This window comes from Labeo rohita, chromosome 25 (genome assembly GCF_022985175.1).
Source record: "Labeo rohita strain BAU-BD-2019 chromosome 25, IGBB_LRoh.1.0, whole genome shotgun sequence".
Classification (NCBI taxonomy): domain Eukaryota; kingdom Metazoa; phylum Chordata; class Actinopteri; order Cypriniformes; family Cyprinidae; genus Labeo; species Labeo rohita.
In genome coordinates this window covers 27,962,543-27,984,191 of record NC_066893.1, presented here as the reverse complement: position 1 = coordinate 27,984,191, position 21,649 = coordinate 27,962,543, and the positions used below count along the sequence as shown (strand labels likewise).

The following is a 21,649-nucleotide window of genomic DNA, read 5'->3' as shown; positions in this document are numbered from 1 at the left end:
TGTTGCGCATGTGCAACTTCAAAATATACTAATCGTTCAAGAACGACCCGTGAACGTGCATCCGAGAGCCTGTGCTACACAAGCTTTTGTGCTTAAAAAGTATACACATTTTTATTTTCTGAAAAAAAATGAGCGATTGTTTCATTAGATAACACCCTTCTTCCTCGGCTGGGATCATTTAGAGCCTTTGAAGCTGCATTTAAACTACATTTTGGAAGTTCAAAATTGGGGGCACAATTGAAGTCCACTATATGGAGAAAAATCCTGAAATGTTTTCCTCAAAAACCATAATTTCTTTACGACTGCAGACAGAAAAACTGGATAACAAGGGGATGAGTAAATTATTTGTGAATGGTTGTTCTGGAAGTGGACTTCTCCTTTAAAATGTTTTACTAAAATAAACAAAGGTAAATATTCTGAGTACGCCAGAATGCTCATACAAAACCAGCACAAAAACAAGAAAACACCATGACTACATGAATCACATAAATGTATGCATGTTGGTCATTTTGACTGAGTACTGGACCGATAAATCAACCAAGTACTCCAGCAATCAGAGGAGCCGGTGCGAGCACTGAGCGACAGAGTACCAAAGAAATGCAAACATCCTTTCAAGCCTTATAAAACAAGGTTGTATAATGTCATCCCTGAAGTAAAACCACCACAAACGTTGACGCAACCCAAAACCTAGTGAGCTGCCTACCTAAACAGCATTTAAAATGTGACATGCTATTTCAAAAACTGCAAATACACTTTATTTTGATACTAAGGTACCAAGGTACTAAGGTAAGATCACATATCTGTGAATGCAATCCCAGAATGCATTGCAACAAATGGTAAGTCCAAAATGGTGGAGAATGTTTACATGTGTTTATGTTAGTAATTGAAAACCTTGATTAAAAAAAAGTGCAATTTAATTAAAACAGATTATGTTGCCAAATGTATGTTCCATTATTTGTTTTTTGTCCTATGTATTTTTGTTTTTAATTAGATTACATGCAAAGTCAATGCATAGACACAAACAGACACAAATTATGCAAATTGGGCGACGCAAATGCCGTAAATGAGAAATATATATCTGCTGCGTCTTCTGTGCAAGTTAAAAAAATTCAACTCAAGCAGAAAATACACATGTAAAGAACTTATTGACAGTTCAGCTGTACCAGAAATTTTTTTTTATTGTTTTTGTTTTTATTTGCACGTGTGATGCTAAACACACACGTCCACTTCATTTAACATCCTAATGATTTTTGGCATAAACGAAATTGATGATTAATGATTTAATTAATAATGATATTTTCAAAATATTATATTTTAAAAAATATGTATAAAAAAAATCTAATATTAAATCACAGATCTCTGTCATTTTATTCAGTTTTTAATAATATTTTAGTGCATATTTATATATTTTTTATTCTTTTGCAAGCTCCATTTGTTACATTTATTTTCATTAATGAGTATAACTTTATTTCAGTTTTTGTTCTTTGATCATCCAATATCAATTTAAAATATCTATAAAGATTATTAATATTAAATAATTACTAAAAATATTTTAAATTAATATTAATTTTTTTTGTCATTTTATTTATTCTCTAATCATATTTTAATGCACATTCGCAGTTTCAGCTCCATATTTTAATCATTTGAATTTTATTATTTTTATCTTTACCCACAGTGTATTTTTGGCTATTGCTACAAATATACCCGTACTACTTAAGACTGGTTTTGTGGTCCAGGGTCATTTATTTATTTATATATATATAAAAAATATATATATGGTAAATCACTGGATAAAATATTCAACTTACAAAAAAGGCACATTTTTGTTTTTAAAACATATTGAAGTGGCTATCTGAAAGACGTCTTGATCATTCAGACGCTGCCTTAGAAGTCAGCTCTCTAGGTTTAGGAACAGAACTAACATGTCATCAGCATTCACAAGCAGCTGTGCACGATTCATGAAGTGCAGATGAAGTCCACGTTAAACTGTTTAGTCTAGTCCAGGAGGAAAGTCCTGCGAGGCCGCTAAAGTGATCCGAAATCTGTTCCTTCCATCCCTCGCTTCACCTCCGCACCTTTCCTTTCCACTTCCTCTCCCTCGCTGTCACTTTCCTGTCAGTCATCGGGTTCAGTTGGCGGTCAGTAGATGCGGCAGCAGAAACCCTCTCAATCTAATTTCCTCCAGCAGTCGCTCTCCGCTTCACCTAAATTACTCTCCGCTGAAAGCCAAATGAGAGTCTGAAGGGGGACGACATCATCTGGGTCCTTCTCGCTGCTCAAACATCCTTCTTTTCCATCTCATTTGCATGCCGCTCGAATTTCCTAAAAGCGACGCTCGGTATCCGCGCGTCGTGTTGTGGAAAGTCTTACGGTCGCAGAGGGAGTTCAGAAAACGTTCGCTCACAGGAACATATGCCAGATCACAACCGGTTTATTTACACTCTAATTAGAACGATCCCTCGAGGATGGAAGAAATCAGAAAACTCTTTGAGGAATGCTGTGAGTTTCGGATAAATCCCTCCAGCGAAAACATGCAACTTTGATAAAGTTTCTGTTCTGAAACAAGTGTTATTTTAGTGTCACTGATGTACTGTAGTAGTTTGTTAAAATCTTGAAAACACAATATTTAAAAAAATAATTTTAGTTACAGTTTTAGCAACTTTCTAGTTATTTAAAAATTTTTAAACGTCTATATGGTTAAGTTTTATTTTGGAGCTGCAAAACGATAAGTCATGATTAATCGTTTCAAAATAAAAGTTTATGTTTGCACACTATATGTGTGTGTACTGTGTATTACTTTATGTATTGTATGTAGACACATATATAATTTATATTATATACAAATATAAATATTTTATATAATATAAATCTAACATTTTTCCTTAATATATACATGTATGTTTGTATATTTACATATACATAATATATATATATACACAGAACACACACATATAGAAACTTATTTAGAATCGATTAATCGCGACTAATCGTTTTGCAGCTATTTTAGTTTACTTAGGACTTCTAGTTCATTTAGGACTTCAACTTATACTATACAAAAATAAAAAAAAAAAGTTGCTTTTTACTGTTTGTTTTATTTCAAGTAAGTTTTAACTGCTGAGCAATGAAAAAGAAAGAAAGAAAATAAATCTGTTTAATTAGTCAACCCAACATGATTTTTTGCATATATATATATATATATATATATATATATATATATATATATATATATATATACACACACACACATATATATGCATACAATACATGCAAATATTTGTGTGTATTTATATATACATAAGAAATATACACAGTACACACACATGTAGTATCCAAACATAAACTTATTTTGAATCGATTAATCACAAGTAATCATTTCTCAGCTCTATACGATAGTGCTGTCAAGCAATTAATTGCATCCAAAATAAAAGTTTCAGTATATATTTTAAAATATTTACATGCATATTCATATTCATATATTTGATATTACATATACATATTTTTAATACATAAACATAACATTTTTCTTAAATATATACTGTATGTTTGTATATTTATATATACACATAATAAATATATACAGTACACATACACAATGTAAACAAAACTTTTATTTCGGATGCAATTAATCGTGATTAATCGGTTGACAGCATTACTATACGAAAATTAGAAATGTTGCCTAGGTAAATATGAAACAAAATAAGTTGCTTTTTACTATTTGTTTTATATTAAGTAAGGACATTTTTTTAAGGTTTATTTTTAGTTAACAATACAGCTGGGCGATATAACGAAAAAAAAGGTATGAAAATAAAAAATAAAAGTTTCCGTGCAACCTAAAAACTTAACTAGGACATGCTTTACATATAATTCTCTTTATTAATCATCTGGTTAAAGAAAATTCTATAAAGCGCAAAAGTCGTTTTTTTTAAGTAAAAACTCCATTTCCGGTTGTTAATTGACGGTATATTTTTTGTTGAACTCATCTGTTTACATGAATTCACAGTATTTTTAAAATAAATGTTTAATAGCGAAAAGTGGTAATAAACTACATTACCCATAATGCCATACAGAAATTCCACCAATCAGAGCGTGGCAGTGAGCACAGAGCGCTACAGACTTTTAGCCCCGCCCACTCCTATGAAGCACTGTGAATAGAGTTGCTCACAAAATACTTAATATTTGAATATATTTTGCAACATAATATATTACTTCAATAACAACTTTAATAGTTTTATTTCTCTGTTTTGCAGTGCTTCAAGGGATTATAGTTCTTTCCCTCACTAAAACCGTTAAGTATCTTTGTCTTTGTCATATTTAAAAAAAAAAAACTTTCTGCTTTAAATTAAAGTTTGTAATGTTGTAATTCTCTCTGTAACTGTTGGGTTTGATTCATTGTTTATAATGTTTTAACGAAGAGTTTAAAATCCCTATTGGAAAAATGAATGGAAAAATACGGAACCAGAGCCGCTGAAAAAGTGCATTCTTTTCCAAGTACATCACATGAATTACTCAACACGGTGTAAAACATACAACAAACGACTTGCTGAATATTGTACAAACCTGACTTCAACATCCCATGTTCAGAAATGCCTAATACCTAATATGTAGACGTTTAGTTTTAGAGGTAAAAGACTAAGAATAACACCAGTAGTATGCCATTATTAACAGTAAACAAAAATACCAGCAGCTTCCAGTCTGTCAGCGTCATGCAAACATGAAATATCAGACATGCAGTAGTAGTTCTTCACAGGTTTTTGCATTCCACCGCTTTGCTTTTCTTTAGTTTTTCTAAGTAAACAAGCGTTTGACTGAACTGATGTGCAACCTCATCTTGCCCACACTTGTTGAGTTGAGCATGTGCTTCTCTAAGGTCCTGATCCCGGGCAGATAAGATCCAGACGAGGCCTATCTCAACATCAGTGCGGGAAAGAAAATAAACTATTTAGTCGAGCTGCCGCGGTGACTACTAAGTGCACGGTATGTCAGCGCGTGACAGCTTGAGTTAACATTTAAATTCAGCTCGCCGGTTCAATGACAGCTTGCGGCCTCGCTGGCCAAGCTGGCCTGATCGCGCCAGAGGCAAATCACGCCAACGTCTTGAGTCCTGCATACAAACGTGGCAGTCATCTGAAATCAAAGCACTTTAAGTGCTCCTGGCTCATTCCTGATCAGCAGTGCATTTTCAGCTCTAACTCTGACTAAATTAATATGCCATATTTTGCAATTTAGAAAAGTTTTTCCCTGAAGGAAAGTTCTGGAGTGACAAACAAACAGAACAAATCATCTGCTGATTTCATTATCGTTATCTTTTATCGTTATCTATCATTTTTAAGGATGACGTCATTGAACATTTGGCTTTTGTTAGTTAAAAAAAATAACAGTTCAATTTAAAAGAAATGGGAAAATTGAACATTCAAAAATATTCCAAATTGAACAAAATTTCAAAACATTCAAAAATTGAACATCCAAAATTCCAAAACATTTAAAATTCAAAAACATTCTAAATTTAAAAATTCAAAATTCAAAAACATTCTAATTTGAATGTTCAAAATTCAAAAACATTCAAAATTGAAATTATTTTAAAAATAAGTTCAGAAATCACAAGTTTAGTATTTTATCCAAAATATTAAGAATGTTTTCCCTGCAAAATTGTTTTTTGTTTTGTTTTTTTTATGAAGGATGATGCAATTAAGCATTAAATCGTCTTATTGCAACATTTACATTTTTTAAAAAAATGAGGAAAAAATTTGAAACAGCTGGAATTTAATAAATTGCCAGTTTTATGAGAAGTTTGACATGACAAATGAAAATTAATTCAAACAAAAGCAGTAAAATTATTTTAAAAGCAATTCACTTAATTGTGGTAAAAAAAAAAAACAACACCAACAAAAAAACCTTTTATTTTATCCAAGTTTAATATTTTATCCAAAATATTAAGGTAAAGACATAAGAATGTTCTCCATGCAAAAAAAGATTAGCAATTAATTCATTGGAAACTAAAACATGTTTTAGTGAAACATTTCAATAACAAAAATCTTTAAAAATACAAACATTATTAAAACATTCTATTAAAAATGTTTTAAAAATTAGAAATATTTATAATAAGTTTCCAAGTTTGACATGTCAAAAATGAACATTCATTCAAACAAAAGTAGTGAAATTATTTTAAATCAATTTGCTTAATTGTGGTTTAAAAAAAAAAATAAAGAAAAAAAATTATTTTATCCAAGTTTATATTTTATCCAAAATATTAAGATGAAGACATGAGAATGTTTCCCATGCAAAATAAAAGATTAGCAAATAATTAGTAACCAAAACATGTTTTAGTGAAACATTAATTAAAAAAAAAATTTAATTACAAACATCATTAAAACATTCTATTAAAAAAAATTAAAAATTTGAAATATTTGTAATAAGTTTCCATTCCATTCCAAATGAACATTCATTCAAACAAAAGTAGTGAAATTAAAAGGATCATTTTAAAAGACTGGCGATTAATTTAGTGACTAAAACTATTTCAATTAAACATAAAAAAAAAACTATTACAAATAGAAAAATAGAAAACAACTGTAATAAATTTCCATTTTTTTATATAAGTTTGACATGACAAAAATGAACATTAATTTAAACAAAAGTGATATTATGAAACTGTAATTTAAAAATAAAAAGGATCATTTAAAAAAAAACTGGCAATTAATTTAGTGACCAAAACAATTTCAATTTTTAAAAAAATAGAAACATTATTAAAGATAAAAATATCTGTAATTAATTTCCATTTTTTAATAAGTTTGACATGAAAAAAAAATGAACATTAAAAATCAAATTAAAACCAATTTGATTGTGGTTGGAAAAAAACAACAAAAAAAGTACATTACAAGTTTATTATTTTACCCAATATATTAAAATGAAGACATGAAAATATTTTCCATGCAAAACAAATGATTAGCAATTCATTTGTAATTTAGCAATTAAAGCATTTCAAAACATCAAAAACAAAATGGAAAAAAATAGAAACATCATAAAAACATTCTATTAAAATAGGAACATTTTTAAACATTTTAAAAATGAGCATACATTCAAACTGTAGTAAAATGATTTTAAATAATTTCACTTAACTGGTTTAAAAAAGCAAACATTTGTAAAGATTTAAAGATTTCTAAAGATTAAACAGATTTCTCTTTAAAAATATGCAAAATGTTAAGATTAAGATGAATGTACTGCACACAGAAATAACTATCATATAATCTCTCTTTCAACAAATCCCATAATAGTTTCCTTTCATCATTTTTAGAGACGATTTTTCCCAGTCATTCACTGCTAATCCATCGTTCAGATTTCTTCAAACAAACAGCACTTTTAGCCACCAAACAGCGCTGAGGTCTGAACGAGGATGAAAAGGCAGCAGAAAAACGCAGTACCTGACATGTTTTGACATCTCATGAATGCAGACGCAGTCATCTGTCACAGCGCTGGAAACCTCTGACAAACACACCCGCTGTCTACCGGCTAAATATTCCTGCACTTAGCAGGTGGCAGGTGCTCATTTCACATCTTGATTGGTTGACGGGCGTCCCGGGCGGCACCATCACACGAGCGTGAGATGTGTTAGTCTAGTGATTATGAACGGTGCACAGGGCCAACGGTGATCGCGTTCGGCAAGCAGAAATGCTGCTCTACCACAAATAAATTTCATCTACGAATAAATGTCAATAAAGATTAACACCGTCAAGTCAGACTCCAGTTGCTTGGAGAAAGAAAACAAGCGTGCAGCCGTGCAGAAATAGCGGCGTAATTAAATAAAGACGAAGCCGCTGCTGATGTTTGCGCGTCCCACACGTTCACACCGTATTTACAGCCCTGATTTTAGCACATTAACAGAACAACATCTCGGCACATCTGCCTGCAACTCAATATCTGCAACTGACGGAGGTACAATGAAAACAAACACAGGGCCACAAATTAGCACCATCTGCAAATGACAAGAAGACAAAACATCTCAGCGTACAAATTAAACACTCGTCAAGTGCCAAATGAGAATAAAACAAGCATAAAATGAGCTTTGGCCAATGCCAAAACCGATACCTAGAGATAAGGGTGGACGATGGCAGATTTTAATGCAATTTCAGCATCAAACGCATCATAAATTGCTGACATAAACACTTACATTGGACCGTATTTACTCAATTTACTACAAATTATTCAAAATCTGAAAATGTGCACTTTTAAGTCGCTTTGCATAAAAGCATCTGCTAAACGAATATTTGTAAATCAATAAATTTGGCAAAACACACAAAACAATCATATTTGAAACAGTAGCTGAAGAAACTCTGTAAGGCAAACATGACATTCTGGTCAAATATATTTATATTTATATGAAGATTTAGAGTCGATCTGAAGTAGGGTTGCCAGGTCTTCACAACAACTCGCCCAATTGCTATTCAAAACTATCCCCAAAAAAACAAATTGCATTCTGGGAGGTAAAATACAAGTTACAGTTCGCATTCCAGAGGATAAACAATGTTATTAGGTTCACTTCAACCCACGGTACCAGTGTTAAAGTAAAAGGACTTGGCAACACTGACTTGAAGCCTCTTCATTTATGGAGTTTAGCAAGAACTCAAGTGTCGTAAAGATCAACTGATACGTTGCAGTTAAACCCTAAAATCAATTCAAAATTAAATAACATGAAACCAAGAGCAACACAATAAAATACGCTTTTGTTTAAAAATAATTACATTTATTTGATTATACTAGTACAAACAATTTTTCTGATGGCGATAATCTCAAAACGATCACCTGAAAAGTTCTGCACAAGAGTTCTGTCATTTCATACACAGTAAAAATTTATGTTAAAATGCAAGCTGTCGAAATAATTGACATGTATAATTAAAATACAACAACATAACTTAAGTATTTTAAGCTAAGCAATACATAATGCCATCTGGTCAAACACATCTATTAGGGGGTCACCGATATGTGTTTTCAGGGCCAATGGCGATACCAATTATTACAGATCAAGTAGACAGATAACTGATATTTTGAAACGATATATATGTCTGGTGTAAAAATGAAAATGAATGTCAATATCAAGAATAACAAGGGCTCTGACAAAAACTCTTTAAATGCTTTTCAATTTTATTGGCAAATGAACGATAACCATAAAAATGCTTAATATCGGCACCGATAATCAGTCAAATCTTAATATCTAGTAACTTTGAAGCCTCTTCATTCCAGGAGGTTTAGCAAGAACTTAAGTGTCGTAAAGACCAAATGATACGTTGGAGCTTAACCCCAAAATTAATTAAAAATGGGCTTGAGAGATTCATCCCTTAAATAAAATGAAACCAAGAGCAATACGATAAAATACGCCAATGTTCAACAACTAATTACATTTATTTGATTATAACAGTACTTGCAACTAAATTTTTTACGATGGAGAAAATCTCAGAATAACCACATGAAAAGTTATTTTCAAGAGTTTCACCATTTTATTCAGTGATACACAAACGCTAATTAAGATTATGGGGGATTTTTTGCAGCATTACAATTTACAAGCTGAATTTCAAGAACATCTGTCAAAATAATTGACGTATAATTAAAATACAATGACAAAACTTAAGCATTTGAAGCTAAGCAATACTAAGCAATAATGCCATCTGTTCAATAATGCCATCTGTTCAAACATATCTATAGCTGGACATATCTGTTAGGGGTATACCGATAACCAATATTTTGAAGCTATATGCCTTGTGTAAAAATGAAAATTAATGTCAAAATTTAGAATAACAAAGGCTCTGACAAAAACATTCTTTAAATGCTTTTAAAAAAATTCTGCAAATCAGTTTTGAAAATGAACGATAACCATAAAAACACTTAATATCGGCACCGATAATCGGTCGACTCTTATTATCTATAATTATAACTTTGAAGCATTTTCATTCCAGGAGGTTTAGCAAGAACTCATGTGTCGTAAAGACCAACTGAAATGTTGGAACTTAACCCCAAAAATCGATAAAAGTTTGGGCTTGAGAGACATTACTTAAATAAAATGAAACCAAGAGCAATACGATAAAATACGCCAATGTTCAACTAATAAATAAATGTATTATTTGATTCTGATAGTATTTGCAACAAACATTTTTTCCGATGGCAAAAATCTCAAAATGACCACCTGAAAAGTTCTGCACAAGAGTTTTGTAATTTTATACACACTGATAAATAAATGTAAATTAAAATTTGGGTGGATTTTTTGTAGCATTACAAGGTATAAGGTAAATTTCAAGAATATCTGTCAAAAAAAAACAAAAAAAAAACGACATGTATAATTAAAATACAACAACAAAACGTAAGTAGCTGAAGAAACCATGTAAGCCAAGCAATATATCTATATCTCTAACTGGACATAGCTATTAGGGGTCAACTGATGTGTTTTTGAGTGCCGAAAATTACAGATCAAGTAGACTGGTAACTGATATTTTGAACCGATAAACATGTCTGGTAAAAAAAAAAAAAAAATAGAAATTTGTGTCAAAATTAAGAATAACAAGGGCTCTGACAAAAACTATTTAAATGTTTTTACATTTTATCAGCAAATCAGTTTTGAAAGTGAACATTAACCATAAAAACACTTAATATCGACACCGATAATCGGTCGACTCTTATTATCTATATCTATAACTTTGAAGCCTTTTCATTCCAGGAGGTTTAGCAAGAACTCATGTGTCGTAAAGACCAACTGATATGTTGGAGCTTAACCCCAAAAATCTATAAAAGTTTGGGCTTGAGAGACATATCACTTAAATAAAATGAAAACAAGAGCAATACGATAAAATACGCCAATGTTCAACAACTAATAAATAAATGTATTATTTGATTCTAATAGTATTTGCAACAAACAATTTTTCAGATGGCAAAAATCACTAAAAAAAAAAAAAAAAAAAAGACCACCTGAAAAGTTCTGCACAAGTGTTTTGCCATTTTATACAGACTGATAATTAAATGTAAATTAAAATTTGGGTGGATTTTGGGGCATTACAAGTTATAAGGTGAATTTCAAGAATATCCGTCAAAATAATTGACATGTATAATTAAAAACGTAAAACGTAAAGTTACAGATCAAGCAGACTGGTAACTGATATTTTGAACCGATAAACATGTCTGGTGAAAAATAAAAATTTATGTCAAAATTAAGAATAACAATGGCTCTGACAAAAACTCTTTAAATGTTTTTACATTTTATCTGCAAATCTGTTTTCAAAATGACCGATAACCATAAAAATGCTTAATATCGGTACCGATAATCAGTCAACCCCTAATATCTGTAACTTTGAAGCATCTTTGTTCAAAATGGTTTAGCAAAAACTCAAAAGTCTCATAAAAGATCCACTGATGCATTGTAACTTCAACATTAATCTCAGACAGAACACTCAAAGGCTCAAAAACAGAAGAAAACTTTTAAAAACTACCAGCAAACTGGTAACAGAAAAAGAAAACTCTCAACTGTACCCAAAATGCAAAACTTCAAAAAACATCCATCAGTTATGATGGAATATTCAAGTAAAAGTCAATCTGCAATGAATAAAGTCCAATATGACTCCAGATTGACCAAAAACAGACTGACTCAAGTTAAAATCCCCCTTATTCACTAGAAATGAAAATGAAAACAAAACAGCAGCACTAAAAACTGCCCCCAACGGCGAGTTGAAGGCGAGGCCGTAACTCACATCCTTTCAAGACAGTTACAAAGCTTTATGAGGGGTGTAAAATCCTGAACGGCATCCCACTCTAGAGTGTACATAAGGACTCGTACCGCACCCCTGTCATTCAACACGCTCCGGATCCGATGAGCAAAGCGTTCGTCTTTCACTGCGCTAGAATCCACTTGGGTTCCGGCCAAATGGCAGCACGATAACAAAATGTCAGAGCAAGGGAGAGAGTGACTTAGCAGACGTTATCCTGAGCTCACCTCGCCGCACTCGGCGCAGGAACAGAAATCCCCAGCAAGCCATTTATCTCCAGGAGGCTTTGTTGTGGATCAGGACAACTCAGACCGCAACAGCACCTGATGCCAAAAAGGCTTCTGCTGGATACTGAGCATGAATCAAACTGTACTGACTGCAGGTTACATATCCAACCGCAGCATAGTCACCTGGGTTTTTCCTCAAAATCAATTAAAAAATTGGGTTAAATCACTGTCATACTTGGCCTCAGGAGACATACTTTAATAAAATGCCCAAATAGTCTCATTAATTGGTATGGCTGATGTATTGGTACTCTACTATCTGAATTGTTTTTGCTGTAGTGCTCAACATTGGCACAAAGGCACTAAACGGATAAATGAATAGATGTAAATCTACATTAATTAAGATTTGCAACATTACAAACTGTAACTCAGATTTTAAAACCAGCCATTGACAGTGTTGGGCAAATGTTACTTATATGTTGTGTTACTTTAGCATTACTTTTTACCCCCAACACTGGTGTGCATCAGTCGTTAAAGAAACATTATTATGCCACCTGGTCAAATATATGTCTATCTGAATATTTAGAGAGCTGAAGTTTCGTCGTTCATGGAGGTTTAAGTCATAAAGATCTGTTTGTACGTTAAAGCCGCAGTGCAAAATCAATTCAAAATTGAGTTTCAGAGATGTACTGCTTTAATAAAACGTAACCAAGTGCAATGCAATAAAAGCCAGCACTGTTCAATAACTAATTACATTTATTTTATAATAATAAACTACTGTCGATAATTTCAAAACAGCTAAATGAAAGAGCTCAATGAAGATCATAAACGACCCACATTAACGCAGAAGGCGGTGCCTAGGACAAAATAAAAATCCTGTGTAAATCTTAAATAAAGGCAGGTTGTACAGCTCAGATTTCAGGTGCTTTTCAGCTTATCCGCACAAAGCCAGAAGCAATCCAAGCAATGAAACCACCAGAGTCAAACAACACACAGTTTCGCTCTCTCAAATAGGGAACTAAGATGAAAACAACCTAAGCCATGACTCTGAAACGCACACAGCATAAATCAGAGCGCCACCGCAATGATGCACCTATGCACAAATCATAAAGAGAACCATAAACCCCTAAAAACGTGCCAAAAAGTCAGGTACTTTCCGAACACGCATTGCTGGAGCTGAATTCTCATTTCTGGAACTGTAAGAGGTTTGAGGCAACAAAGCAAAATGCATCCACTCGCTCAAACATTAGCACAACATTAGGTTTGTTTTATACTCCATTAATGCTAAACTACCACACTGAACTAACAAGAAGCAATTCCATCAAGAACACAGACATCAACTATTGATTAGCGCATTTGAAAGGATATACTCAAGTTCGTGCAATCCGTTTACAGTCTTGGAGCCCCGGCAGAACATCAGACCGTCTTTGGCAATGCAATGTGATATTTTGGCAGAAACTGTTGTTTTGGACTCAATGGAAACAGACGCTGCCAAATGTCAAGAGACAGTCATTTGCGTGAATTGAACTTGATGATGTTACATTAGTCGTAATGACTTGAAGTCTTTGAACCTGCCGAAAAGCACCTTGGACCACTCCATCGACGCCAAGAGCGCTGGCGGACCTTGAATTATTAATGCAAAGTGTAAATTTTCATGGCTTCGGTGCACACGCGGCTGAATCTCTGATCATTAACGGAGCAAATGTCAGCGCTGGCTCACGTTAAGGAAAAGGACGGGTTTTTCCCGTCAAGATTTTGAGAAGACTTGTGCGGTTTGAGGGCAGGAATGAGGAAAGACACTCGAGGGATGATTCTGCCCTTCAGCAAACTAAACAGGACACAATAATTACTGCGGTAGGAAGACAAACTGACACCAAAACAAATCAAGCTGCTGTTCTTTCTTGATAAATCACCCTCGTTCTACCAAGCTGCTGCTGCTGAGAGCAAAGTTTTCGATCTGTCAGTGTGTGTTCTCTATTCACCCAACAAAGACAATTCTGTCATTATTTACTCAAACAAAACAAGTATGACTTTTCTGAGAAATTTTGAATCGAGTCCAATCCCATTCATTTTCTCCAAAGGTGGAAATGGTTTTAACAATAACTTCTAAACCATTAAAGACAGAGCTGCTGTGAGGTACATGGTTGTTAATCAATGGTATGTGTTTTTGTTAAAGCCACCAGCCAACAATATTTCAACTTCTTTTGTAAAAAAAAACTTTAACTTCAAAATTCAGAGTGAAAAACTACATAACCTATGATTCCACAAAGAAATCTCCAGTCATGGAATAGCAACAAGCAAATTGCACCAAAACAACCTCCCAAGAAGCACTACTTAAAAATATGCATTTTTTGCAATAAATAAAGTATATTGGTTCTATATACTTAAACAGCATCTTTAAACCAATAGTTTTAAATTATCCATTTTTATTAATTTTAACATAGACTTTTTAAAAATCGCTATTGGAAAAAAATGAACCACGGCAGCTGTAAAAATTAGACGGCTCTTTTGTGCTCTATAGGAGATTAATGGAGATTTTATGCTCAAAAAGGATGCAAAACACCTTAAGAGTGTTAAAAGCATCATAAGATTTGTCCATATGACTTGTGGGATAGTAAAACACAACGCTGGCAATGCCAAGGTCATGGGTTTAATTCCCAGAGAATGCATGAACTGATAAAATGTAGACTTTGAAAAATATGCATATTTTGCAATAAACATAAAAAATGTTGGTTCTATATACTTAAACCGCATCTTTAAACCAATAGTCTTAATTTATCCACCAGTTTAATTTGATTATATCTATGTTCTTAGTTTTTTCACTCTTAAAGCTCAGTCTTTTGTCCAATTTTGGTTTGGTTCATGGATTATAAGACTTTTTAAATATCCTTATTGAAAAAAAAATGAACCAACGCAGGTGAAAAATTAGACAGCGCTGTTGCGTTCCATAGGAACTGGAAATTTTACCCTTCAAAAAGGATGCAAAACCCAGCGTTAAAAGCATTTGTCCATATAACTTGTATAATAGTAGTGCACAGCACCTGCAATGCCAAGGTCATGGGTTTAATTCCCAGAGAATGCATGAACTGATAAAATGTAGACTTTGAAAAATATGCATATTTAGCAATAAACAAAATATATTGGTTTTATATACCTAAACCGCATCTTTAAACCAATAGTCTTAATTTATCCACCAGTTTAATTTAATTATATCAACGCTTTATAGGAATGCAGTTCGTTCTTTCTTAAAACTCAATCTTTTTGTCCAAATTTGGTTTGGTTCATGGATTATAAGACTTTTTAAAAATCCCTATTGGAAAAAAATGAACCAAGGCCGGTGAAAAATTAGACAGCGCTGTTGTGCTGTATAGGGACTGGAGATTTTATGCTTCAAAAAGGTTGCAAAAACACCTTAAGAGTGTTAAAAGCATCATAAGATTTGTCCATATGACTTGTGGGATAGTAAAACACAGCGCCTCCAGCGCCAAGGTCATGGGTTTAATTCCCAGACAATGCATGAACTGATAAAACGTAGACTTTGAAAAATATGCATACTTAGAAATAAACATAAAATATATTGGTTCTATATACATATACAACACCTTTAAACCAGTAATTTTAATTTATCCACCATTTTAATTTGATTATATCTATGCTTTATAGCACTGTAGTACTTTCACTCTTAAAGCTCAGCCTTTGTCCAATTTGGTTTGGTTCATGCATTATAAGACTTTTTAAAAATCCCTATTGAACAAAAATAAACCAACGATGGTGAAAAGTTAGACAGCGCTGTTGCGTTCCATAGGAACTGGAGATTTTACCCTTCAAAAAGGATGCAAAACCGAGTGTTAAAAGCATCATAACATGTGTCCATACACAGCACCGCAATGCCAAAGTCATGGGTTCAATTCCCAGAGAATGCATGAACTGATAAAATGCAGAACTTAAATGCAACGTTAGCTGATTTAGATAAAAGCATCTGCAAAACGCACTAACATTTAATGTTATATAACGTGCACTATATTTCAAGTCTATAAAGTCAAAGAAAAAAACCTGGGTCTGTTTCGTCATACACAGTGTTTGAGTCGTATGCACTACTGCTCTGATGCATTTTGTCATTTTAGAGGCCAAAAGCCAAAATATTCACCTTTTTGTGTTCAAGTCATGGTTGTAACAATGAGGGTGAGTAAATAATGGTGTTGAAAGCATGCGTGCATGACAAAAAATAGTTCCACCTAACTTCAAACCTAAACTGCATGGACAGCACTGCCATGGTTGTAACAGATTTTAGTGAATTGAGCGAATATTGCAGCAAAAATTGTGCATTAAACAGATCAACCACCTGCTCCCTAGACATCAGCCATTAAAACCCATACAAGTCAGTAATGATTAGAGCAAGCTGGTGCAAAATAGGTATGGTGCACCATGGTATTTTGATGTACATGGCATTAAAATGTATATATCATAGTATTTTTAAACAGTACTCCAAAGTACTTCCAAGAATACCATAGCACTACACTGTGTGCAGAATTATTAGGCATGTTGATATTCTGGTCATATTTTTTTTTTTTCAAACACATTTTACCAATTCCAAACCACATCAGTCTTAGTAACTACTGTTAATTTTGTATTTAATCATTTATATGTGATATATAATTGTCTGTGAAGGCTGGAAGTGAAAAACTCCTTATATGGCATGTTTTCTTTTACAGATAAAATGAGCCAAAAAAGATATTTAACCCAGACTGAAAAGTCCAAATTATTAAATGCCCATGAGAAGAATGCAATACTAATGCATTACAAGAATTTGCAAAGTTAAGGCTTGACCATTGGACGGCGAAATGCTTGTTGAGTCTGCATGGTCAGAAAAAACAGGTGGAGAAGAAAAGATGCATGTTAACTGCAAAAGAATTAGGAATTAAGGTGAAGAATTAGGTGTGACACCATCAGGAACCGTTTAGTCTCCAGCACCACCATTTTCCAGAACTGCAACCTACCTGGAGTCTTCAGAAGTGCAATGTGTCAGGTTCTCAGAGACTTTGCTTGGTAAAAAATCCTAAAAAATGCCCGACTTAATAAGAATAACAAGCTGACGTGTTGTGAAATACATGAAGACAGTTGTTTTTTTATAGGCTTTATAGACAGATAAGTTGAGAGTGACTCTTGAAGGACAAGCATCACATCCTCTTGTACCTCTGATTCAAGAATTTATCTTCCAAAATCTGGCAGTAAGTTTTAGGAGTTCGTTTCAGGATAGGAGACTAAACGTGAACTCCCAAAATGTGCTGCTAGATTCTGGAAGATAAATTCTTGAATCAGAGGTACAAGAGGATGTGATGCTTGTCCTTCAAGAGTCACTCTCAACTTATCTGTCTATAAAGCCTATAAAAACAACTGTCTTCATGTATTTCACAACACGTCAGCTTGTTATTCTTATTTAGTCAGGGGCATTTTTTAGGATTTTTTACCAAGCGAAGTCTCTGAGAACCTGACACATTGTACTTCTGAAGACTCCAGGTAGGTTGCAGTTCTGGAAAATGGTGGCGCTGGAGACTAAACGGTTCCTGATGGTGTCACACCTAATTCTTCACCTTAATTCCTAATTCTTTTGCAGTTAACATGCATCTTTTCTTCTCCACCTGTTTTTTCTGACCACGCAGACTCAACAAGCATTTCGCCGTCCAATGGTCAAGCCTTAACTTTGCAAATTCTTGTAATGCATTAGTATTGCATTCTTCTCATGGGCATTTAATAATTTGGACTTTTCAGTCTGGGTTAAATATCTTTTTTGGCTCATTTTATCTGTAAAAGAAAACATGCCTAATAATTACGCACATTTGAATATAATAAGTTTTTCACTTCCAGCCTTCACAGACAGTTATATATCACTCACAAATGATTAAATACAAAATTAATAGTAGTTATTAAGATTGTTGTGGTTTGGAATGGGTAAAATGTGCTTGGGAAAAAAATATGACCAGATTATCAACATGCACACAGTGTATTATTGTACATGTTCAAAAACATGGTAATACCATAGTACTTGTCCTACTATACGTAATAATTTCCATACACGTACGAATTTCGAATGCACCTCAAGAATACCGTGTTATCATCATATTATTTTAAGAAATACAGTGAGTGTGTGAATCTTGTGTCTTTCTGTTCAACACACACACGTTGTTTAGCCGCTTTAGCTTTTGTAAGCACGAGTTCATCACACACACACTCGACCAACTGATCAAACCAGCATAAATCAACCCCCACAGATCAATCACGACCTTCTTATCAATAAAAACACAAATGTCACCTCTGTCGCTGTCAAAAATGATGATTACAGCCCTCAAAAACACTCGAGGTGCGCTAGCAGAGCTAACGGCGGATATGACAAAGAGCAGTAGCGTTAGCATTAGCATTCTACTTGAATAGAAATATTTAAACAAATACATAACAAACACCACAAGAATTAACATTTTTGACATATTGAACATCAAAAACACATCTGAGATAAAACGCACAAATAGCTTAAAATAGCAAATCCAGCTAAACGCATATTAGCCGTTTAGGATTCAAACAAACAAAACATATTTACATAGTAATAGCTGTTTAAATGAACGTAATAAAGTAAATCACAGTCTCAAAGCATTACTGTGACATTTCAGGCATGCAAACATGGAATAAAGCCATGAGGTCAATGCAGTGCTAATCCTGACGGCTAAAGCTAAAGAACCACAGCACAAAAATTCCTGCACAAAACACATGAAATGTAATAAACATGCAAACTCACCCCCCAGAGGATCCAGCCCGATCTAGACGCATCCCATAGATCCAAAAACAGCAAAATACCCCTCCAAGGAAATGTGCTGGGGTTACACACACACACATTCACACTCATACAGACTCACACACACACGTAGACCCATGCACACACACACACACACATTCATACACACACACACAAATCCAAAGACAGGCCGGTTTCACTGGACTGCAGCCATCGGAACAGTTCAGATCCACTCCAGATCCAGGACAACCAGCGAAAAAGGCAGCTGGAAAAACGACATTTCGCCTTCGGGTTCGAATACAGCTAGTGTCCTTAAATCTCAACGCAGTAGATTCCCAGCGATCAGAGTTACGTCCCAAACACACGCAGAGACAATCAGCTGCAGTCGCACAGTCCTTTGCTTTGCTTCCACTAGAGCTCTAATGGCTCTTTACGCTTGTTTGCATCTCTCACTGCGAGACATTGAAGCAACGCAACCCAACATGAGCTCATGCACGGCCCGGATGAGCGAATCCACATGGAGCGGATCGGCTCAGAAGCGGCCGGCTCGAGAGGAAAACCCGGAACTGGAGTTCAGCGCTCTGGATTGATAGTTTATTTATCGAATAAAGAAAAAAAAAGAATAAAAATACCAATGTATATAAGTCAAACACACAAAAATACTTTTTACAGCATTTTATATAGTTAGTTAGTTAGTTAGTTATTCATTCATAATAACTAAAATGATTCATACTACAGCAATATTTATTTAATCTTAAAAAATACCAACGTATGTTTACTCATCACAACGCATAAAAATTTCATACAGCAATATTTATTCAATCTTAAACAACAAAATACCAACAAATACCCATCAAAGGCATACAATTCAGCAAAATTTTTAAATTAATTAATAATTAATTAATTAATTAATTAATTAATTAATTAATTGAATCATAAAAAATACCAACATATGTTTACTCATCAAACGCATAAAATTCAGCAAAAAATGCATCAATTAATTAATAATAATTAATTAATTGAATCATAAAAAAATACCAACATATGTTTACTCATCAAACGCATAAAATTCAGCAACAATTTTTTTATTAATTAATAATAATTAATTAATTAATTAATTGAATCATAAAAAATACCAACATATGTTTACTCATCAAACGCATAAAATTCAGCAAAAAATGCATCAATTAATTAATAATAATTAATTAATTGAATCATAAAAAAATACCAACATATGTTTACACATCAAACGCATAAAATTCAGCAACAATTTTTTTATTAATTAATAATAATTAATTAATTAATTAATTGAATCATAAAAAATACCAACATATGTTTACTCATCAAACACATAAAATTCAGCAAAAAATGCATCAATTAATTAATAATAATTAATTAATTGAATCATAAAAAATACCAGCATGTTTACTCATCAAACGCATAAAATTCAGCAAAATTTTTTTTATTAATTAATAATAATTAATTAATTAATTAATTGAATCATAAAAATACAATTAATTAATAATAATTAATTAATTGAATCATAAAAAAATACCAACATATGTTTACTCATCAAACGCATAAAATTCAGCAACAAAAATGCATCAATTAATTAATAATTAATTAATTAATTGAATCATAAAAAATACCAGCATGTTTACTCATCAAACGCATAAAAAATAAAATTCAAACGCATAAAATTCAAAAATTTTTTTTATTAATTAATAATAATTAATTAATTAATTAATTGAATCATAAAAAATACCAGCATGTTTACACATCAAACGCATAAAATTCAGCAACAATTTTTTTATTAATTAATTAATTAATTAATTAATTAATTAATTGAATCATAAAAAATACCAGCATATGTTTACTCATCAAACGCATACAATTCAGCAACAATTTTTTTATTAATTAATAATAATTAATTAATTAATTAATTGAATCATAAAAAATACCAACATATGTTTACACATCAAACGCATAAAATTCAGCAACAATTTTTTTATTAATTAATAATAATTAATTAATTAATTAATTGAATCATAAAAAATACCAACATATGTTTACACATCAAACGCATAAAATTCAGCAAAAAAATTTAATTAATTAATAATAATTAATTAATTGAATCATAAAATACCAACATGAGTTTACTCATCAAACGCACAAAAATGTTCATGCAACAATGTTTATTTATTTATGAAAGCTCAATAAAAGGTTTTTTAAGCTAAAAAACAAAAAATACCAATATATATAGTCTACACACACACAAAAAATTCTTTATACAGAATTTTATTTATTTAGTTAGTTAGTTATTCATTCATAATAACTAAAATGCTTCATACTACAGCAATATTTATTTAATCTTAAAAAATACCAACATATGTTTACTCATCAAACGCATAAAATTCAGCAAAAAAAAATTATTAATTGATTAATTGAATCATAAAAAAATACCAACATACCAACAAGTTTACTCATCAAATGCACAAAAATGTTTATGCAACAATGTTTATTTATGAAAGCTCAATAAAAGGTTTTTTAAGCTAAAAAAACAAAAAGTACCAATGTATATGAAGTCTACACATTAAACACACAAAAAATTCTTTATACAGAATTTTATTTATTTAGTTAGATAGTTATTCATTCATAAAACAGAAAATACCAACATATATATTTACTCATCAAACACAAAAATGCTTCATACTACAGCAATATTAATTAATTTATTTATTTAATCTTAAAAAATACCAACATATACAAGTTTACTCATCAAACGCATTAAAAAATTTCATACAGCAATATTTATTTAATCTTAAACAACAAAATACCAACATATGTTTACTCATCAAACGCATAAAATATTTTTGTGTGTTTGATTAGGAAACTTATTTGTGTTT

At 32.3% G+C, this 21,649-nt stretch overlaps 1 protein-coding gene across 1 annotated transcript in view; it reads right to left on the bottom strand.

Moving 5' to 3' along the window:
• LOC127156430 (zinc finger protein 609) overlaps positions 1–19,234 on the bottom strand; it is a 45,683-nt gene extending 26,449 nt beyond the window's left edge. Inside the window, exon 1 of the mRNA XM_051099279.1 lies at positions 18,747–19,234. The gene's annotated coding sequence lies outside the window, so the exon portion shown is untranslated. The remainder of the gene's footprint in view (positions 1–18,746) is intronic.
• Between the last annotated feature and the right edge of the window lie 2,415 nt (positions 19,235–21,649).